This window comes from Meleagris gallopavo, chromosome 3, assembly GCF_000146605.3.
Source record: "Meleagris gallopavo isolate NT-WF06-2002-E0010 breed Aviagen turkey brand Nicholas breeding stock chromosome 3, Turkey_5.1, whole genome shotgun sequence".
Classification (NCBI taxonomy): domain Eukaryota; kingdom Metazoa; phylum Chordata; class Aves; order Galliformes; family Phasianidae; genus Meleagris; species Meleagris gallopavo.
The window spans coordinates 68648700-68669445 of NC_015013.2; the positions used below are offsets into that span (position 1 = coordinate 68648700).

The window sequence follows — 20746 nt, forward strand, 5'->3', positions numbered from 1 at the left end:
TGTCATCTTTAGATTTCAACATCTGTTCAGAAGTAGCTGTATGTTAAAATATACAACGCTGTCAGTAAGGAAACCATGGGTCACAGTTGCCTGAAGATAGTTCTTTACCATAAAGATTACTAGGGTTTCTCACCTGCTCTCCAACTGCTGTTCTGGAAAGGCATATGCCTTCTGAAGGTTGTGCGACACACCTATCAAACCCACACAGATATTTCAAATGCTCTAAGGCATCTCAGATGACACAGGAAAAGTCAATCTTTTATTGATCATCTATCAAAATATGAGACACCACTGATCAGTCTGTAGGAATACAGTCACTCATAAGGCATACAAGGGCAAAGGGTTTTAAGCTGTTTCTCCTGTGAGCACTGTCAAGCTCTCATTTATAGTCTTAAGTAATGAGGCTTCTCCTTTATTTTTCTGTATTTGCCTAAAATAAAACTTGCTATCTATTTCTTACCTCTAGAGACAGATAACTGCAGTGCAGTGGTTCTACACAGATGCATTTCTTTCCAAAACAAGCTAAAAGTGTTGGGTGTGTTACACCAGATATTGCAATTTGAGTTGACAAAACTTGATTTTTTGCTGTGGTTTACATTATTTTTCCTTCTTTTTGGGGGGAAGAGGGGAAGAGGAAGATTGAGGGGGAAGGGAGATAACTTTAAAGGCAGCTAATAATATAGAATTTCCATGTCATCAATTACATTTTCCAGAAATAACAGAGATCAGATACTTAATGTAAGTACTGCAGTAAAACCTCAGAGAGATGACAATGTATTAAAGAAATCAATTCCCCAAACAAACAAAAGCACAAAGTATTCAGAATGGATTTTAATTATGTCCCATTTTCATAACCACATAAATTGATATGTGTCTAATATAGATTCTTAGTTTACTACTGGGCACCTACATTCTTCTTTTAACACAAACTTATAGTATTTAAGTATGCTAATTATTTATTTCAGTGCCTAAACTATGCAAATACATGTGAATGCTGGAATCAAAGCTTTGCTATTTACATTAAGTTGCAATGCTGAACATTTTCATTTAAAACACTTATAGAAAAAGCCAAGTAAGAGCGCATACTAAATGTGATTTTGGTGAGATAATGACAGTAATGTCCAGGAAACAAAGAATATTCCACTAACATCCATAGCAGTGCCTTCGTAACCTGTGTGTGCTGTCACATCAACCCATCCTGCACTGGTATCTACCACTGCAGCAACTTGCTCATCACTGAGCCCTATGGATGCCACAGTACCTTGTAACAGTGCTTTTGGTTATGATGTAGGTGATAGGAGGGAGACAGACTTTTTACATGGACAGACAGTGACAGGAAAAGGGAGAATAGTTTTAAACTAAGAGAGGGGAGATTTATATTTGATATTAAGGAGAAATTCTTTACTCAGAGGGCAGTGAGGCACTGGCACAAGCTGCTCAGAGAAGTTGTAGATGCCCCATCCCTGGAGGTGTTCAAGACCAGGTTGATGGTCTTGATGGGGCACTGGGCAGCCTGATCTGGTAGGCAGCAAACCTTCCCACAGCAGGTGGGTTGGAACTAGATGAAGGTTCCTTCTACCCAAGGTATTTCGTGATTCCATGATTCTCCTTAGCACATTTGTCCAAAGGGACAGTGTTTATCAGCTCAGCATTAGCTCCTATAGTCCAGGAGTTCTGGAAAACTCAGGACTTTGTTATTCCATTTGTGCCATTTCCAGGGCAAATCAAGGAGTCAACACTGAATTTCTTTGTGTTTTCTTATACTGTATACTCTTAACAGCAGAGTCCTGCTCCACCAGCTCTCACTCAGCTTTTCTTCTCCCATCTCTTTCAGTTCCTCAGCTCAGCGAATTTGTAATATAGCCTCTTAGCTCTCAGGGGACAAGTTTGACCTCAGTGCCTACACTTGGCTTTCTGTAGACCTTTTCTCTTGATGTTCATATACTCCTGGATTACATTTAATGTGAGAGAAATCAGCATCTGCCAGCTCTGTTATTTTCACAACATGTTTTTGCACGATTTAGGCCTATAATCATGTTCCAGTAAACAAAGATTGACATTATTTACTGTTGCCAGTACAGCAGCAGCTGAAGTACAGGACTGTTCTTGGCAAGAATCACTGAGAATCTACTTGCTATTAGTGATTATTTCCTCACTTGCAGCTTACTTGTTTAATTCTCAGGAGTCTGGCCCGTGAAATATGAGAGAACGAGGAAAAGTTTCGGACAAGAATACACAGAAATCTCATGAGTAGTAAACTGACAATTGTACTTGTCTTTTCTCCATATTTTGGCTCTTCAGAAGACAACTTCCTTGCAACAAAGTTTTCCTATATAACAAGTTATTCACACTGACAAGGTTGCATGGGACACACAACACACAAAGAAATTGGAATAATAAGGAAAAAAGGTTCAGAGTAAAAATCCTCAATTTGGTTATCATTTTTCACACAGAGGGTGGTGACACACTGGAACAGGTTGCCCAAGGAGGTTGTGGATGCCCCATTTCTGGAGGCATTCAAGGCCGTGCTGGATGAGGCTCTGGGCAGCCTGGTCTGGTGGTTGGTAACCCTGCACATAGCAGGAGGGTTTCAACCCAGGCCGTTCTGTGATTCTATGATCATCACACAATACTGCTCTCCTTGACGTAGGACTTGAAGAGATTAAAGAGTCTCCAAGCACTAAAGAGGCTGAGAAGTTCTGCTCTAAACAAATCAACCTGTATCAGCATGCAACTTTTCTCAGAGCAAGTCAGATACACTTTCAAAGATCTGAAGACTTCTGATCCTCTCTTTCAGAATCTCTGCACTTCTTTCTCCGGCCTTCACAGCTGTTTTAAGATCATCACTGAACTTAAAGTATTTATATTCATAAAAGTCTTTTTTCTCTGCTGATCTAAATCAGGACTGACTGTTGGCACGATTGGCTGGTCTGCTCTTGAATAAATAGCCAATTAGGCCTGATGAGAAAGTGCAGTGGCAATGGGAGTTTGAAAGCCATATCAAAGACTGGGTTGAGTAGAGAATCACAGGACTTATCTCCCTTTTGCTCTGGGTCTTTGCTTTGAACTTCTCAGGTCAGTAGCTGAGAAGAAGAAAGTTGCTCACATCTGATAGCTCTGTAGTGACTCACAAAAGAAGATGTGGCCTGCTCGTACCACTTATCATGGATTGATAATCAAATTTCAAAGCCCAGCAGAGCCATAATTAGCAGTAATGATTAAAGTCTCACCATCTGTACTTAGGGCTGAAATGGCAGGTGACTGAACTCCCTGCCTGCTATCCTGCTGTGTCAAGGTTGGGCCGTGTTGCTGCCCCTGTTCCAGACAGAATTCACAGTATTGCTAATCAACACATTTCACAGGCCATATCAGTCCACACAATTCTCTTTACTTCCTTGTTCCAGGACTGACAGACTTACTAACTTTTCTTAAAAATGGAGAAAATGTGTAGAAAGAAAGACCTAGTTTCTAGCATGTGTTATATACAGAAATATCAATGTCAGCTGGGAGGCAATCTTTCCTTTAAAAATAAAAATAAAAAATCCTACAGCTTTGCAAGCTAAAACCCAGCTGAGATTAAAGCCAACTTTGCACAAAGGCATTGCTACTCTTCCTGTCAGCCTCTTTACTCTCAAAGTAGTGAGGGCTTCTTCACACCTCATGCAGACCTGTCAGAGAAAAAGAGGGCAAGTGAGGGAGAGAGGAAAGAAGAAAGGAGGAAAGGGAAGGAAGAAAGGAGGAAAGGGAAGGGAAGGGAAGGGAAGGGAAGGGAAGGGAAGGGAAGGGAAGGGAAGGGAAGGGAAGGGAAGGGAAAGGAAGGGAAGGAAAAAGGGAGAAAGGAAGGGAAGAAGAGAGGAAGGGAGGGAAGGAGGGAAAGAAGGAAGGGTGGAAGAGAAGCAGAAGACAAGGAGGAAGGAAGGCTCACTGCAAGCTGAATCGCTCACAAGCTGATGCTGAAGAAAGTTGCTTAGGGTAATCTCTGTGCTTTGAAGGAAAGGAGTGGCAGTCTGTGAGATTTATTACTGCTGTGGGGTTCAGTGAGCAATGCACCTTATTCAGGCTGCTGGAAGCAAAATTTATACAGAGGTTATGTGTATGGTTTCTCAGGCTTCAGATGTGGGCAATCCTTATGCTACATTATTCAAAGCCTCCTGGAGATGGTCCTGGACAAACTGCTCTGGGTGACCCTGCTTGAGCAGGAGGTTGGTCCAGTTGGCCTCCAGAGATTCCTTCCCACCTCAACAATTCCATGATTCTGTATTTCTTAGAATTAATGTGAGCTGTTGTCTGTTGTTCAAATTTATATTGTATCCTACAATTGAAAAAATGTGGTTAGTTTAGTTCGTGAGGACTGCTATTCTGTCTACTCCTTACAAAATGTGTCTTCACTGACTTTTCACTTAAAAGTGAAAAGTCTTGAAAGTCTTGAAAATTCACCATGGAGAATTTACCCTTGTTTGTTTAAGATTAGAAATTTTAACATGAAGGCATGTATTGTCAAAAGCCACTGATTAATGCAAAATGTGTATTTAGTTCATTAATGAGGTTTAAATCAAGCTCTAGTCAGTAAGAGATGAACAATGTCCTTCAACAAATCTAGCACAGAGGGAGGTTGTTGTTCTGTTTTTTTCCTAAATATTTGCAGCTCTGAGTTAAAGCTTTATGTAAAGCTTGTCAAGAAAACATCTGAAGGATCTGAATTTCTATCCTGTTAAGTGCAGAAAGTGCAGATGAGTCACAAAGATTTTCAAAACTGAACGTGTCTGATGTGGGATTTGGGTTGGGACTGCATAGGCACAAGTGCACTCGAAGTCGATTGTGAAGTTTCTAGCCACTGCTTAGCATTAAGAATTCTAAAGCAACTTTTCTCAGGACCTCTTGGGATTCCATCTGACAGATACAAGCATACAGATTTGTGAACATTAAAAAAAAAAAAAAACACTAAAAGCCAAACTTCAAATGCTCCATGGTTTATGTATTTACTTCATTTGTATTTCCAGTGAAGAATCATTAAAATATCATAGCATAAAGCTTCCCTGCACATAGTGCAGGAGGAAGAAATTGGAGGGCTTTGGCTCCATTTGTCTGCAGCTTTTCTGCTCCCTCTGGGAAATTCCCGCTGCAGTGCTGCCTCTTGGCTTCCTCCTTGAGAGAGGGGCCACTCCGACAAGGTATCATGCCACAGCTACCTTGTATTTGTTCAGTGATACAGAACAAGCAGCCCATTGTTTTAATACCACAAACACAGAATTGTGGAAATGAATTTGTGAGTAGAGACTGAGTTTAGGTGAATAACCAGATTCCTTGGGACTGAAGTGTAGGATATCATCTTGCAAAGTCATAGAATCATAGAATGGCTTAGGCTGGAAAGAATCTTCATCTAGTTCCAGCTCCCCTGCTGTGGGCAGAGTAGTCAATCACTAGTTTAGGCTGCACAGGGCTCAATCCAACCTTGCCTCAAATACCTCAAGGGATGGGGCATTCACAGCTTCTCTAGGCAACCTGTTCCAGTGCCTTACCATCCTCCAAGGGAAAAGTTTTATCCTAATATCTAATATAAATCTCTCCTCTTTTGGTTTAAAACCATTCCTCCTTGTCCTAGTCCTGCCAATGCATTACAACAAAGCAGCAATACAAGAAAAGAGGACATGAAACCAGAACATCCACCTCCTACACTCTTCTTAAACAAAGTTAATATTATTGAGCCATAGTTTTCTTTTAGTCCCCACTCAAACTCCATGAATCTTCAATGTCTGGCTGAAAATGCAGTATAGCATACTATCTCCTGCTAGCCTGGGATAGCCAAGCATTGAATAACATCACTGGGACATTTGGGTGGGAATGACCAAGGTGAGTGAGTGGTGGACACACACGAGTTTTAACCTTTGAGGAGTAGAACTTCTTGCCATCCAGGGTCTGACTAAGCTTTCTAAACTGAAGCTGAATGAAGAGTTCTGAGTACATCAAAATGCATGAAGCTTATTCCTACTTGGCTTGTAGCTCTGCATTGAATTCTTGCACCAGGCAGGGCAAGTCAAACTACTCAGACTCAGATTTGATGTCATCTGGACTGAACTGAACTTGGCAAATTTCAAACCATTTATGTCTGTGGTGTAATTATGTGCATTATAAACTGGTCTTAAATGAGTGTGAAACATCGTCACTCTTTAGCAATGTCTTCAAGGAGGATGAATTTGAGGAAAGCTACTGCAGCAAGCATTTTTTAGGGATTTAATTGCCTGTTCTGGCAGCCAATGCAAAGTCTTGATTTCATTTCTTGTATTTTTATAAGGCTTTAAAGTTGTGATGAAAATCTGCAAAGTTGAGGCAAGAAGTTTTTTGCAATTACGACCACAGATTTGCTGGATATCCCACCCTAAATCCTCCCAGACACACCTTCTCTATTCAATGACATACTGTAATTTTCTGTATGAGAAAAATAAACTATAAAGTCCTAGCACCTCTTGGTTACTAAAATGCCTAGGTTTTTCCCTCCAGTTTGTTGCTTATGCAGATATAGATTTATTTTTGAGCCAAAGACGTTACAATCTGTCCTTCCTTTCTTTTTCTAATCACTAACACTTGTGATATGCCCATTTACCCCTAAACTCCACATATGCACTCTATTTTGAAGCCACAGATTTCTGTACAGATTATTTCCCACAAATTGAGCCACACTCTAGAGAGTGAAACTTTCTGAGAATGTAAGTGGATGTGGTTTATGTCAGTATGTTTACACATAAAATAAAACTGGAATGTTACCTTACTTTGGAAAATATATTCCAATCCAATTTACTGGGAAATGTCATGGGTAAATATTAGAGCATAATCTCTACACAAATGTACTTTTTTTTTCCTTCAGTTACATGCTTGAGATTGAGCATTCTTTTGGAAACAGTGTTTATGGATGTTTAACGAGGCTTCTTGTCAAAGAATAATAATTTATTTCCACTATTCATCTGTGCATTTATCTTGTAAAGGGAGGCACAATGGAATGAGACAACAGAAAATAAAATCTTGCAGAGTTTTCCATTTGACTATTAAAAGTATAGTACATTTTAAGTATATCAAAGAGCCATGTAATAATATCAACAAGGTAAAATGTAACCGAAGAGATTAAAAATTCATAAGTAAATTTGTTTCTGCTTTCCTTCTGGTTTTGGTGTCTGTTTGTTGTCAGGTTAATTTGCTGCCATTTTAAAATGCCACCTCTGCCAGAGACCTTTGTCCCAGAGGAATGAAGGGAGCCACTCTGCCACCCCAGTCACAATCACTGCTGTCCCTGCAGGTATCCTGAAGCATGTGCTAGTCATCCATGGAGTTCCAGGTTAAAAACAGGATAATAACAGTTTTAGACCTCTTTTTGTGTTAACCCTGCTGCTTCTAAATACTGTGAGTGAAAATTTGTGTTTTATATCGTATCTTGGCAGTATTGAGAGGAGGTTGAGAAGAACACTGTCTTGGGACTTACTTGCTTCTGTCAGTTTATGTCACAACATTACATTTATTTTAATGAGGGGGTGTTAAATTTCATGTCTGCTTATGATAACTAGGTTAAAACAAATGGAAAAAGACATGAAAGCCAGCAAACTCTAAAGCGTTAGGCATTTTTGTAGCTAACAAGACCACTCTATTAAATTAGAAAAGATAATTTATTCAATTAGAAAATAAAAATCATTGGCTTTTTCTTTCTTTACATCTTCATCAAGCAGCGATGAAGCCATGCCATGTTAGTTAAAGAGAGATTGAAGTGTCTATTGCTGTTCCTCTTAGAGCTTCCCTGAAGTATTTCTTTCAAGGTTTCCAGTGCTGATTGCTTGCAGAAAAAAACAGAACCAGGCCAATAACATATTTTAGTATAGTTACCTCTGCAGTGTTAACAGCGTCTATGCAAATGATACGAAGAATACACTAATGATGCTAAGGAAAAAGTTACATTTAGCTGCTGAACAATGGAATCCTGGGCTTTACTCTCTCAACCAGGTAGTGCCTGTAGCTCTGCTGTTTGAGCTGAGAGCACTGTGTGGTGCCATACTGCATGTGTGGTGCTGGTGCTTCTTTACTTGCGATGTCCCTTCCTGTCCCCTTGCAGAAGGGAAGACAGCTGCCTGCTGCTGGCCTTTAACCCAAGCAAATTGAGCGGGTTGCATAGTCACCTCCATTACCATCCCACAGAAGTGAAAAGAAACATCTGTTTCCTTGGGAATGCATTTGTCCCCAGATAAGAACTGTCAAAATAAACCTTTTTCTCTTTTTCCTTTTTTTTTTTTTCTTTTTTTAAGCCTTTTTGTTAGACTGCATAACAAAATGAAAAACAAAACAAACGCACAAGGGCTCTGGACATTGCTCCAGGTTGTCCTTTGTACTTAGAGGGTAAAAGAATTAACTCGCCATTTACTGTGTGAAAGACAAATGCTAAACAACAATTATAAACTAAATGTCACCCAGGCCATGATTCTGACAGCTGGAAGAAACATGTTATGAATGTTTCAGCTGTTTCTACAATTGAAAAATATACTACTTTGAATTCATACAGAAGATAATTGAAAAGTAGTTTCCATTTGATCTTCTATCAACTGTTGCTTCATTTTATACTTCACAGTTTATTTTCCCCTTGGAAATACTACTCTATTAATTGGCAATTTCTTCACTCTTTGTATGGCCAAATAAAGTTAAGTGCACATATGTTTGTTCACGAGATTTTAATATTGCTAACTGAGCTATTTGACACTTTTTGGACAACCTAATTAATGCATTCTCTTAATTAAACTTCATTTATTTTTATAAATCTGCCACTTGTACAATATTTGTTTATGGAAAAAACTGTGAGGGATTTTTGTATAAACAAGATGTGACTCTAATCTTTTATTCTTCATTTTTATTTCTCTCTCTAATAATTCTGCCTCAAAGAGCCAATAATATCTTTCTGTTCTTCGTCATCAAATCAAGTAACACATCATTCTCTTTCCACCTAATCACATTGTTTATTCTTAAAAAAATAATAATTCTCACGGTGTACAATGTCTTTTAATCTGTCAAATTATTCTTCTGTTCTACTGCTCATTTCTGTAAACAGTCAGCTCCGTGTATTTCTAGAAGAATAAAAGCCCTCACACTGTACTTGTCTCTTTTATAAAAGACATGGAGAGAACTAGCATGCCTGTAGTCAGAGGTTTTGCATCCTTGAAAATCTAGAAAGAATCCTGTGTCCTGAATAAAGTATTATGAAAAAAATATTAATGGCAGACCTCTAAAGTTTTCATCTGGTATTTTCATCTGGTATTTGAAACAGATCCTGTGAGCTTGACAGGGAAGCAAAAGGAACCAGCAGGTCTTGAGTCATGCTGTGGAATTCAGTCTGACTGCCTTGGTGATGTGCTTGTAGCAGAGCTCTTACGAGTGCAGCTGGGCAGGTTGTATGTAACAGAGACACAGGCTGATGGACCAGTTGCACTCAACTGGTGTACACATACCTTTCTCCTGATTCTGACACATAGAGCATGGAGCAGGAGGGGTTAATTTGCCCTCTGGGGGAAGAGTAGTCAGCTCTATCTGACCATGGCTTCAGGCCTCTATCTAGTCCTTTCTATCTTATAGCTGAACCAGGCCACACTGGGATGAGCTTGGTAACCTCAAGCCTGCTGGAGGAAATGGAAATTAAGCTTCCAGTCTGCAGCTGTCATGATTTGAGTTGAATAATTTTAACCCTGAAAAAGAATGGTTCTTAATGATCAGATCAATTGAATTGGCAAGGGAATCTTGATGACAAGCCCTTTCTCCAGCAAAAGCGTTGTTTAGTTTACATATTTTACACATTATACATAATTTATATTTTCCACATAATTTGCAGAATTTGCATATTGAATGCTTGCTGGAACAAGCACTGGAATCAAAGACCTCTTGAGTGAGGCCACCAGATATTAACATTCAAGCTCAGTTGTACAGTAGATCATATCAAAGCTTTTATTGGGCTTCATCATGACTTCACAAATTCTTCTACTTTTCCTATTGCCTAAAAATAAGAAAGCGAGGATTTTGACGTCGGAAATAGCCACTGAATAGCTCAAGTCCGACACTGGCTTTGTGCTTTACCTCCATAAAACCTCTACTGTACAGCAGGATCAACAGCACAGCTTGTTCACCTGCTCATACTTACCCTCCTTCCATGTGTTTTGGTGATTTTGGCTGCATCATTCTGTTAAGCTTAAGCTTAAGATACAGACCTTATCCATAGCACTGTATGCCACATGGTATGGGATGAACCGGTGTTGGTGCAGACAGAGAAAGAACATTTTATTTTAATTTTAGCATAGCTGATGCACTCTCTCGAGGAACCTTCCAGCTGCTCAGTTCATGCTGATTCACCCTGAGGAAGGATTCAGCTGCAACTTGAGTGCAACTTTTAAAACTGCACAGACTCCTTTAGGTTCAGTTAATGGATACAGCCAGTCTTTGGTGGGAGCATTTCCTATTAAGTTTCCATTAACTCTGTGATATTTTTGTGCAAGGTATGCACATTCTGTTAAGACATACATTTTGATAAAGCAAAGAAACAAGCAAAAACCCCTAATAACCATGTCAATTAATGTTATTGCTCTATGATCTCTACAGCACTCACAAGCACATCAATTTTCCTATGTCTTATCAGGAAATAAAAATAGACCCTCTCATAAAACTTAATCTCTCATAAAACTTCCTAGATATGAATCAGCACAGGGCCTGCCCTGAAGTCTAGTCAGGGTGGCATAAACTATACACGGTGTTTGTCACCTAAGTCTGCAGAGAGACAGAAATAACAGCTTTAGTAGAAATCCGAGACAGCTACTCACTAAACAAAACCTGCCAACTTTGTTGTTTTATTCAACTTCCTTCTTTCATTCTGTTTTGTGACTCCCAAATCTATTAACTGCTTACCTTGGATATCATCACATTTTTACTACATTCGTGGAATGGTTTACGCTATAAAAGAAACAGTTTGCAGTGTCCTAGTGTTTTCTGATATATTTTCTGTATGACAGCTGTCCAAGCCATCAGAAAATATAAATGAGGTCTCCAGAAAGCACAGCTGCTTTGCCATCTGCACTGCACCTCAGACTTGAGGAACCCATCCAAGCAAAAATTTTCTTGAAGCAATATCCAAGTCATTTAAATTTCAAATCATTGAAACCAGAAGAGAGACTGGCTGCCTTAGTGGGTGGTTCTCATGGTTCCTTACTTCATACCCTCCGAGGCCAGATAAAGCTCTACCTCCATCTCACTGCCATTTGTAGGTGGTCTTGTTGTGGTACAATGACGCATTTCAGTGAAGTTGAAGATAGGTTACATAAAAGGAACAGGTAATTCAATGCAGACTAGATTTCACAGCGTCTGTAAGGATATGAGTCTACCTTTCTCTTAAAGCTTTCCTCTGCTTCATATCCCCCTTTTGATGTATTTTCTTTGTTTAGGCTTTCAGGCTTCCAGTCCTGATTTTGAAGAAGAACACACATAGTCAAAGTCAAATAACTGAAGTCTTTCTCATGGTTAATCACACATACAGAATTAGTGCCACTGAAGATCATTTTGTATTTGGTTTTGTATTTTTTTTGTGAAGGGCTGCAAAAATGTATGGAAAAAAACAAACACATCGATAAAACTTCTGACAATGAGACAATGACGAATATACATGGTTCATGGTTTCTCAGGTTGTGAAACTGGCAGGGTTGTCTAAGCACTACAGTTGGTACAACTTTCTTGAAACCTGTTGAAGACTTTCACTGTAAGAAAACGATGGAAATCTTGGATAAACTTTGGCTCACTAACAGTAGTTGGCCAGCTGTATTAGCCTTTGAAAAGCACAGAATACAGAAACTGTGAGGTACAGAGGGCTGCCACGAAATCAGTCACTGATGCCTTAGTGGTCTGATTTTAGATCACTGAATTTTGCAGCTGAAAGAATAGCCCCAGGAGCAGATAAATGCTGAAGCTGACATTCTGCAGAGTAAGTCCCTATTGGTATTCCTGTTGGCATACATAGTTCCCCCAGCTCATCCAGCAACTCATATGCCCTAAGACCTCAGAAATTCTGCTGGGAGATAATATTACAGAATCATATGTGCCAGGTATACAGTGTAATTTACTGTTTGCTGACAGAGCAACTGCTTCACAGCTTGGATGTATGACTGATTCCCTAGTCATACAAGTACCAAGTAGTGCCTGTTTTTGTCAAGGAAACAAATATTTCATCAGTCTGCAGATGTTTCTTCACTAGTAAACTTGTAGAGACAAGTTCTCTAGGTATGCAGATACCTTAGCCACAGAAATCATGATACGTAAGGTAACTCTAGAGATTCTGAGTAGAAAGAGAGCTTAGCATCTAGAAATAACAAATGATGATAATTCTTTTCAATTTTTCTGTTATCTTCTATGTCTTTATTTCCCATTATATTTTCTCTCCTTTCAACTGTTAGGAATAAAACTCAAAGACATAAATCGTTTTGCAGTTAATGACAAGGATCATCCTAAATTGTCTACAGATGTTCCTCTCCAATGCTAGTTTTAAGTCTAGAAAGTCTAATGTGAAAATTGCCACAGCTTGCTTTTCTGTAGTAACAAGATAAATTCATCAGACTTCTGAAACATCAAACTGAAGGATAGATTGCTGGTGAGTTCCAAGATGAGTATTATAATTCAGCAAGGTGGAGTGAGACAGGAGAACATACAAGTCAGCAAACACGAGGTCTTGATTTTGAGATTCATGCTTGTTCTCTTGCTGTTTATGCTTGTAACTAGACCCTCAACTCACCCCATGCCTCTCTCTGTTCTCAAACCCAGGCTCAGAACAACTGAGATCTGATCATTGCCTCTTCCATGTCAGTCACAATTATCCTTAGTCTTATCCTAAAGCTAACAGGTCCACTGAACTATCCTAAAGCTACAAGTCCATATCTACTCTGCCATCTGTTTTATACTAATCTAATCCTCCAAAAGCAATGGCTGTCCACAAAACACAGACTTCCTTTTGCAAATTTCTGTTTTTTCATATGATTGCTATTGCAACATATCCAACATCCAACAATGTCATTCAAATCTTGGTACTGCTCTATGAGACTTCTGTTCTGACCTGCCAGTACTGTTTGTTCTGGACTGGGCATAAATAAAAGGTGTTAGAAATGAGTTAGCTCCCTGGCAAATAGTAGCTGTATGACAACAGAACTTGACTAAGGTCATGGTGGGGAAGTGGTGCTTTGCCTGTGTAGAACTGAAGGAGTGAAAATTAACTTCAGGCTCCTGTATTTGTAGAAATTTGAGAATTGCTCTTTGAACATCTGTGAACTGAAAGCATAAGCACATTATGTTTTTGGATTTACTGCAGTGGTTGGGTGTGATTGGTGAATATTTCTTCCATCACTGTGTTTTGAAGAGTTCCTGAAGAAATCTGTCCTTCAGCAGTCCATCAAAACCACTCCGATCAAAAACTACAAAAATTCTTCTTCCACAAGACCAGAGCTCAACATCATCCATAGTAATATGACAGCTACAGTAACAAAGGTGGGTTTATGGCATCAAGTCTTCCCTTAGCTTTCATGACATGTTCATCTACTACCCAAAATCTTCCACCGTTTCCACTTCTTCTCTGAAGGGGGGATTCAGTCTTAATCTTCTTTTTGTCTCCACCTAATTCCTGTTTATCTTTTTCATAAAACATCATTCAAATGTCACATCTACACTTCTTAGATGGAGATTGACTTCTTTATTTGACTTCCAGATTTTTCTTCTCATATTAAAATATTACACAATCTTTCTGACATATTCTCATGTTTTTGCAAGGAATTCAAAAGGCAGCAAGGTAAAGATTGTAATTCTTTGCATTCTTTTCCTAGTTATAAATACCCTTGCCTCTCTCCCTATGTGACCAGGGATTGTGCATTTGGTTCATCATGTCACCTTGCAGTGTCCTCTGTTTCATCCTTGGCACTGTTCCAGAATTGCTCAGGCACCTTTAAGAGCTTAAGGAAGTTGAGGAGGCAGGAAGGCAGCAGGCAAGGTTGTTGATTAGATAAAATCAGTGCACACTACCTGAACTCCTGTAATGTTTTAAATATATCACATTGCAGCAGCCATTGCTTTCTAAATGAAAGCTCATGTTCACACTGTATGGATTTTTATGAGAGGTCTCATTTTAATGGAGAATATTGCCTCTATATATATTTTTGAGTATAAATTGTAAAACCTATTCTGTATTTTCCACTCTGCTATGTTTTAGTTTAACTGACAATACCCAGAATTTTATGGGCTAGCTATCTTCCTTCAGCTACAGACATTCTCTGGCTTGGTGACCTGCACTTAAAATTCTTCTTTTAATGTTTTATCTTTATTAATATTTAAGTAATAATCTCTATTAATATTGATACTGCTGTTGAAGTACAAATATATTTCAGTGAAGAGCATGCTCTGCTTTTCATTGAAAAATGTAATTTGCTCAACAATTTCCACAGAAGCTGAGCTTCGTCCAAAGTAGTGAAAGCATTATAAATGGCTAGTTGTCCTAGGTGCATTAAAAAATAATAACAATGCAGAAGCAAAACTGGATAAGGGAGAAGAGCAGGAAAATCTCTTTTGATACTGGTTTTCATTGTTTGTGTTGAAGAGAGTATGTACAATTTCTCTTTTCTTTAGCTATATGCTTGCAATTACTGGCCACACATTTCTTAGTGTGTTCAAAGCTACGAGTCTGACTGCCTGCTTATCACTCCAGCACCAGCTCCTTCCTGCTGTACCCCTGTGCTGAACCTTGACCTGTAGAGATTAGCTCAGCCTACAGAAGGGGGCAAGGGGAAATTTGGTCTTGCAGCCCTTTTGATCTAATCTTGTCTTCTCAGACTTTCAGGAGCATTACCAGAAATTTTGGAGTCCGCTAGCAATTGAGTGACTTTTCTGTATATTATACTTGTATTTTCTTTGATAAAACAATATTAAAATAATCTGTTTTGGAGTGAGAAGCAATGAATTGTAACTGAAGATATGGTGCAAGAGGATAATGAACTATTTTTGATGTTAAAACATCTGTTGAAGTGATGACAAAAATATGAGGACATTACTGCCCACTCTGAGTGTATGCAATCAAAAGGCATCTGCATGATTTTGGATTTTAAATTGAACATGGAATCAAATAATAATGCAACAAAACTGCTTGAAAAGAATTGTGTAGATCACTGAAAAATCTTTTGTTTCTCCACCCTACTTCTAATATTACTCTCCATTCAGACATGGGTTATTCCTTTCTGGCTACCAGGGCACAACATTTGATCTTTCCACACAGACAAAGATAGGATTACACTTGTCACAGCAGTTGCAAATACTTTGAATTCGTGCTTTTGTCCAAAGCCACACAAAACTATAACAGAATAGCACAAAATTAAATTAATTACAGAATAGTTACAATAGTTTTTGTATTCCAAGAAAGCACAAAATGCTTCCAACCACATCTGTACTGTAGTGCTTATTTATGTCTTCTGTTGATTCTCAAGCTAATGTATCCTCCTCCTAAAACTGATAGTGCCCTCCTACCTGAACATCTGCACACACAATTCACCTTTGCACCCACATCTGTTCAACCATTCTCATCTAATTTTTCACCATGTTTTGTTCTATATGTTTGAAAGGCACAAAGTATCAAGCATCATTTTGGCCAAATGCCCTTTTAAAATCCAGGTTGTGAACTGATTATCTCTGTTTAACCTTGATAAAATCCCTACAGCGGTGAGCCTCGACCCCAGCTGTTGAAGTTGCTCAAGGGGCTTCTCATGTGTCATATATAGACAACACTTTTTAATACATATATTAACCTACATTGCATTGTTTAGCCATGTACCAGAAAAATACACATTTCTAGGAGGTATTAAATTGAGCCATTAAATATTTGCTAATTAATTACAGTCTGCAGGTATCACATTGTGCTCCGAATTCAAACATCTACTCTGTTCTGGAAGTTCTGGAAATCATGTATTTTTAGTTTGTATTTTCACTTACCTAATCAAAAGCAATGCTATGCCAGGATTCACGTGTTTCCCATACTCAGGTATTCAGTTTGCTGTCAGGACAAACATATGTTTTCTCAGTATCTAAGTGTGGGAGATGAAAATTTCATCGGACAGATTTTCTTTTAATGAGACCCTGAATCAGGTGACGTGACAAACCTGATCTTAAAATTTCTCTCCACAAATAAATATTCATGTTTTACCTTAGCTACAATATTGTACAGCAACTAGATGTGAATAAATGTTATAATAACCCATTATTTCTACAGAGGCTATTTGAAGTTTATCATGTACAGAACACTAGCATAGAGGGTTTCATGTGCTTTGTTTTACTGAAGCTTTTATGTTGCTCACTGAACTGTGATCTTTAAAAGAGCTCAACTTTGATAGCGTTATATCCTATCAGATTTTCATCATGAACATTACTAAGCAAGGATCTTATTACTGTTCAAATATCTGTGTTAATGAATTATAAGCAACACAGGATGATGTCTGTCCCATCACTTTTTACTTCTTTTCTTCAAAACTCAATCTTCCTTTCTTCTGGAGCCCATTTGCAATCCCAAAATCTTCAGTTAGGAAAGGGAGCTCCAAAAGGAAGCTCCAGTGTTACACTCCCTCAGGTTTGCACTTGCATTTGCAACGTTTATTAGTGCAATTTATTTTGCAAAGTGTAAATTTCTTAAATGCAACTGAATCTTAATGTGCTACATTTTGTTCCAAAGCATCAGAAAATCAGAGACGGAGTCCAGACTCCCTTTGGTATTAGAAAAGACTTGTAATGACTATTCAGTGGTCTTTCATTCATTTGTCTCTAAAGGCTGGAGAAGAGAGGTCTCCATAGAACCTCTTTGACCCCTTTTACATTATCTGAACTTCAATAAGGCCTTTGACGTAGTACGCCACAACATTCTTCTCTCCAAATTGGAAAGGTATGGATTTGATGTGTGGACTGTTCAATGGACAAAGAGCTGGCTGCAGGATTGAGTTCAGAGAGTGGAAGTTAATGGCTTGATGTCTGGATGGAGATAGGTGATGAGTGGTGTTCACTAGGGGTCAGTGCTGGGATTGATACTCTTTAATACCTTCATCAGTGACACTGGCAGTGGGTCGAGTTGCACCCTCAGCAAGTTTGCTGATGACAACAAGCTGTGAGATGCAGTTGACATATCAGAGGAATGAAATGCCATTCAGAAGGACCTAGACAGCTTGAGCAGAGGTCCCAGGTGAAATTCATGAGGTTCAACAAATCCAAATACAAAAGATTTTGTACCTGGGTCAAGGCAACCCTCACTACCAGTACAAGCTGGAGGATGAAAGCCCTGCTGAAAAGGATTTGGGGGGGTACTGGTGGATAAGAAGCTGGACATGAGTCAGCAGTGTGCCTTTGCAGCTCAGAAAGCCCACTGTTTCCTGGCTTGCATCACAATAAGTTTGGCCAGCTGGTCAAGGGAGATGATCCTGCCCCTCTACTCTGCACTGGTGAGGCCTCGCCTGGACTACTGCATCCAGATGTGAAGTCCTTAGTACAGGAAATACAGACCTGTTGGAGTACATCCAGAGGAAAGCCACAAAAATGATCCAGGGGATGGAACACCTCCCCTACGAGAACAAACTGAGAGAGATGGGGCTTTTCATCCTGGAGAATAGAAGGGTGTGAGGTGACCTCATAGTGGCATTTCAATGTCTAAAGGGGATCTACAGGAAAGAAGGGGACAGATTTATGGCTTGTGAAAGTTGCCACTTTTCAATTATCAAAATCTGCTTCTCTGATTCATCATGAATTTTCATTTTCATCATGAAAAGAGCTCCATCCTCTTTATCATCAAAAATATAGACCTAAGATGTTTTAGGCTATACTGCCTAGAAACTAGCACTGCAGGAGACAGGCATGGCTTTTCCCATAGCTAGCGTCCAAAAGAAGGAAGCTGGATTGTGAAACATGCATTTTCAGGGTTTGGTAAAATACAAATTAGCACATCCAGCCACAACTGATGCATTTTCTTTGTCATTTCCAAAGGTGGTTTTGCATTTTCACTCTGAGTTTGGTGATCTTCAGTGAGATTCCAGCAGATCTCCTCTAAGAAGTCTGTCTTCATTAAGTTTCAATAAGCAAAACAACAATTTTTACCAGGAGACTATTTTATAGAGCAATTTAATAGAGTCTTTGCTATGGTTGCATTCTTCTCTCATTAAGCTGCGAATTTCTATATGCTACAGAGTTATAGTAGACTAAGATATTATTTAGACTAGACTAGACTAGAATAGTTCAGTTGGAAGAGACCTACAAAGATCATCTACTCCAATTGCCTGACCCCTTCAGGGTTAACAGAAGTAAAAGCATATTAACCAGGGCATTGTCCAAGTGGCTTGAACACTTAACCTTGGGGCATCAACCACTTGTCTAGGAAGCCTATTCCAAGGTTTGACTATCCATACTGAAAATTTTACCCAACGTCCAGTCTGAACCTCCCCTGGTATACTTCTGTACTGTTCCCACATCTCCTACCGTCATTTCCCAGAAGCAGAGCCTGGCACCATCCTCTATGCTTCTCCTCCTCATAAGGCTGCAGAGAGCAATGAGGTCACTTAGGCTCCTTTTCTCCAGACTGGACAATGCAATTGTCTGAATTAACTTACTAATTCCTTGCTCTATCACTCTTCGCACTAAATTGCATGCACTTTGGATATGATTAGTAAACAAAGTAATTTCAAGTGTAAACACTCCAGCCTTAGAGAGAACTGAACCAATCAGTGTCAGCCAGGGAAAGGGAGGAGACTTGAGAGTACATGATAAGGAGTGAAAAGCCAGTCAGAACAAGGGTTTGGGTTAAAACACAAGCCCAAATACAAATGATAACTTAGGGAAAACAAACATAGCTAGTTTGACTACATTACTGCAAGAGTGGGTCACCTTCTAACCTTCCTATCACTTGTCTAAGTTGTGTAGTTTTCTCCCTAATGGAATATTAATCTCATTTTGTTGTAATTAGTAAAAACTGTCATCATTTAAACAGCAAACATGTAAGATAACTCTCAGAAAGGCTTGCTTTAGGCCTAGGAATTACAGCAACAAACTCACACAGATCTTCTTAATGGTGGCTGTAACCAGACAACAAGATTTTAAAGAAAATATTAACAGGCAATACATGCTTACTATTAACCATGTGCACTCCTGCAGGTGCAGCCTGAAAGACACTTGAAACACTGGCTTTGTTTCCTTAATTCATAATTCAAGAACCTTATTACTTGTGTGCTGCCCTAGCAGCAGAGCTGGACAAGATTGTGCTTGCTCCCTGGTTCCCTGGTGTGCCTTCTCCTGAAAGCAGGCAGCAGTGCCCAGTCAACCTGATAGTGCCAGAGAATAAATACATGCAAAGAGATTCCCTGCACCCTCTTTTTTTCCTTTCTTCTTTCAGCCTAATGAGAGCATACCAGACGATCTCATAGAAATGATTACTTTTTTTTTCTTATTTAAAATAATTATGCTCTAATCTCTGGGGTTATTAGATATAGATACCAGTTAAATAGTATGTTCTTGCCTTCTGGCCACAATATGCCTACAGTGACCCCTCGTCATAGAGCAGAGCGCTGTAAACACTAATTTTTAACACTAAATCCTTTGAACAATACCTAACCTACATCATTCTCAAGCATCCCATGAAATTAACTGCCTGGAGGATTGCAATATTGCAAGAAAGTCGTTACAGTTCAGTTTAAATCAGCTCAATCGATGCACGTGCAGTTTCACTGGGAGAAGTGGATATCAGTCTAAGACATGAAGTCTTTGAAGAAATTGTCAACTGTTTCGGTAGTTTGTGTTCAGTAAAAATTAATTTTGTCACTGAGAACATTAATACTCACCAGTAGCCTTGGAAGATTAAAATTGAGATTGTCTTCCATGCTTCACCTCTATTGTAGAAGAGATAGTCTTGAAAACTGCAGTCTAGAAGATATTAAGCAGTATCTTACCACATTTTAGATATCTTTTATACATTTAGTTGGCAGACAGGTATGAATCATGCTGAAAACCTGCTGTACATACAGAGCTTAAAGCCCACTGACAATTTTTGTTGTACTTATGAAAAAGCAGAAGGTAGTACAGCTCAATATCGGGTTCCTGCTGTTAAAAATAAAGATAGTCAAAAGAATCAGAGGGAGAAAGGAAGGAAGGAGCGCACAGTAGATCAGAATAGAATAATTTCTGAGTTTAGCCTTCCTGTTGGCAAATCATTAAGGAGGATTAAAAATATTTCCACAAAAGAAAATTTTATTAAAAAATATCCTCACATCAAGCATGATACAGTTGGTTCAAATGTATCCATTAGCTGACTGCTGACTGATTTTAGTAATGGAAAAAAAAAAAAGAGAAACTCTTTTGGCATATGCATATTTTATTCGTAGAAGTCTGCAAATATTTGAGCTCATTGCTCACAGAAGATGAGTGCAATGAGAGAGTCTCAGTTCTTGCTGTAAAATCCATGCTTTAGGCCCATGTGTACTAAAGATGTGGGAGAGTGGTGCGTTAAGAGCAGAAAAGACATAGCTCCCATAAAAGTTTACACACCCTGTTTCACAACTATGAACTTCGGCAAAGGGTGGCATTTACAACACACTTCTTGTGCCAAGTCGTACTTACACGTTTACGTATTTGTCTTTGCCCTTCTCCCTCTCTGCAAATGCTCTGAGGAGTGAAATGAAAGATGTCCAAGAAGGTTAAGACAAGT

General features: G+C 39.0%; 1 long non-coding RNA gene across 2 annotated transcripts in view; it reads right to left on the bottom strand.

Moving 5' to 3' along the window:
* The window catches only part of LOC104910389, a 30368-nt gene extending 11679 nt beyond the window's left edge, over positions 1–18689 (bottom strand). The window contains exons 1-3 of one of the 2 annotated variants that reach the window (XR_793025.2): positions 18529–18689; positions 16012–16072; positions 6907–11465 (exon numbers count right to left, since the gene is read on the bottom strand). This is a non-coding gene — a long non-coding RNA (uncharacterized LOC104910389). Of the gene's footprint in view, positions 1–6906; positions 11466–16011; positions 16073–18528 lie in introns of those variants that run through there. The other variant, XR_004159296.1, reaches the window with a different exon arrangement.
* Positions 18690–20746: the final 2057 nt, after the last annotated feature.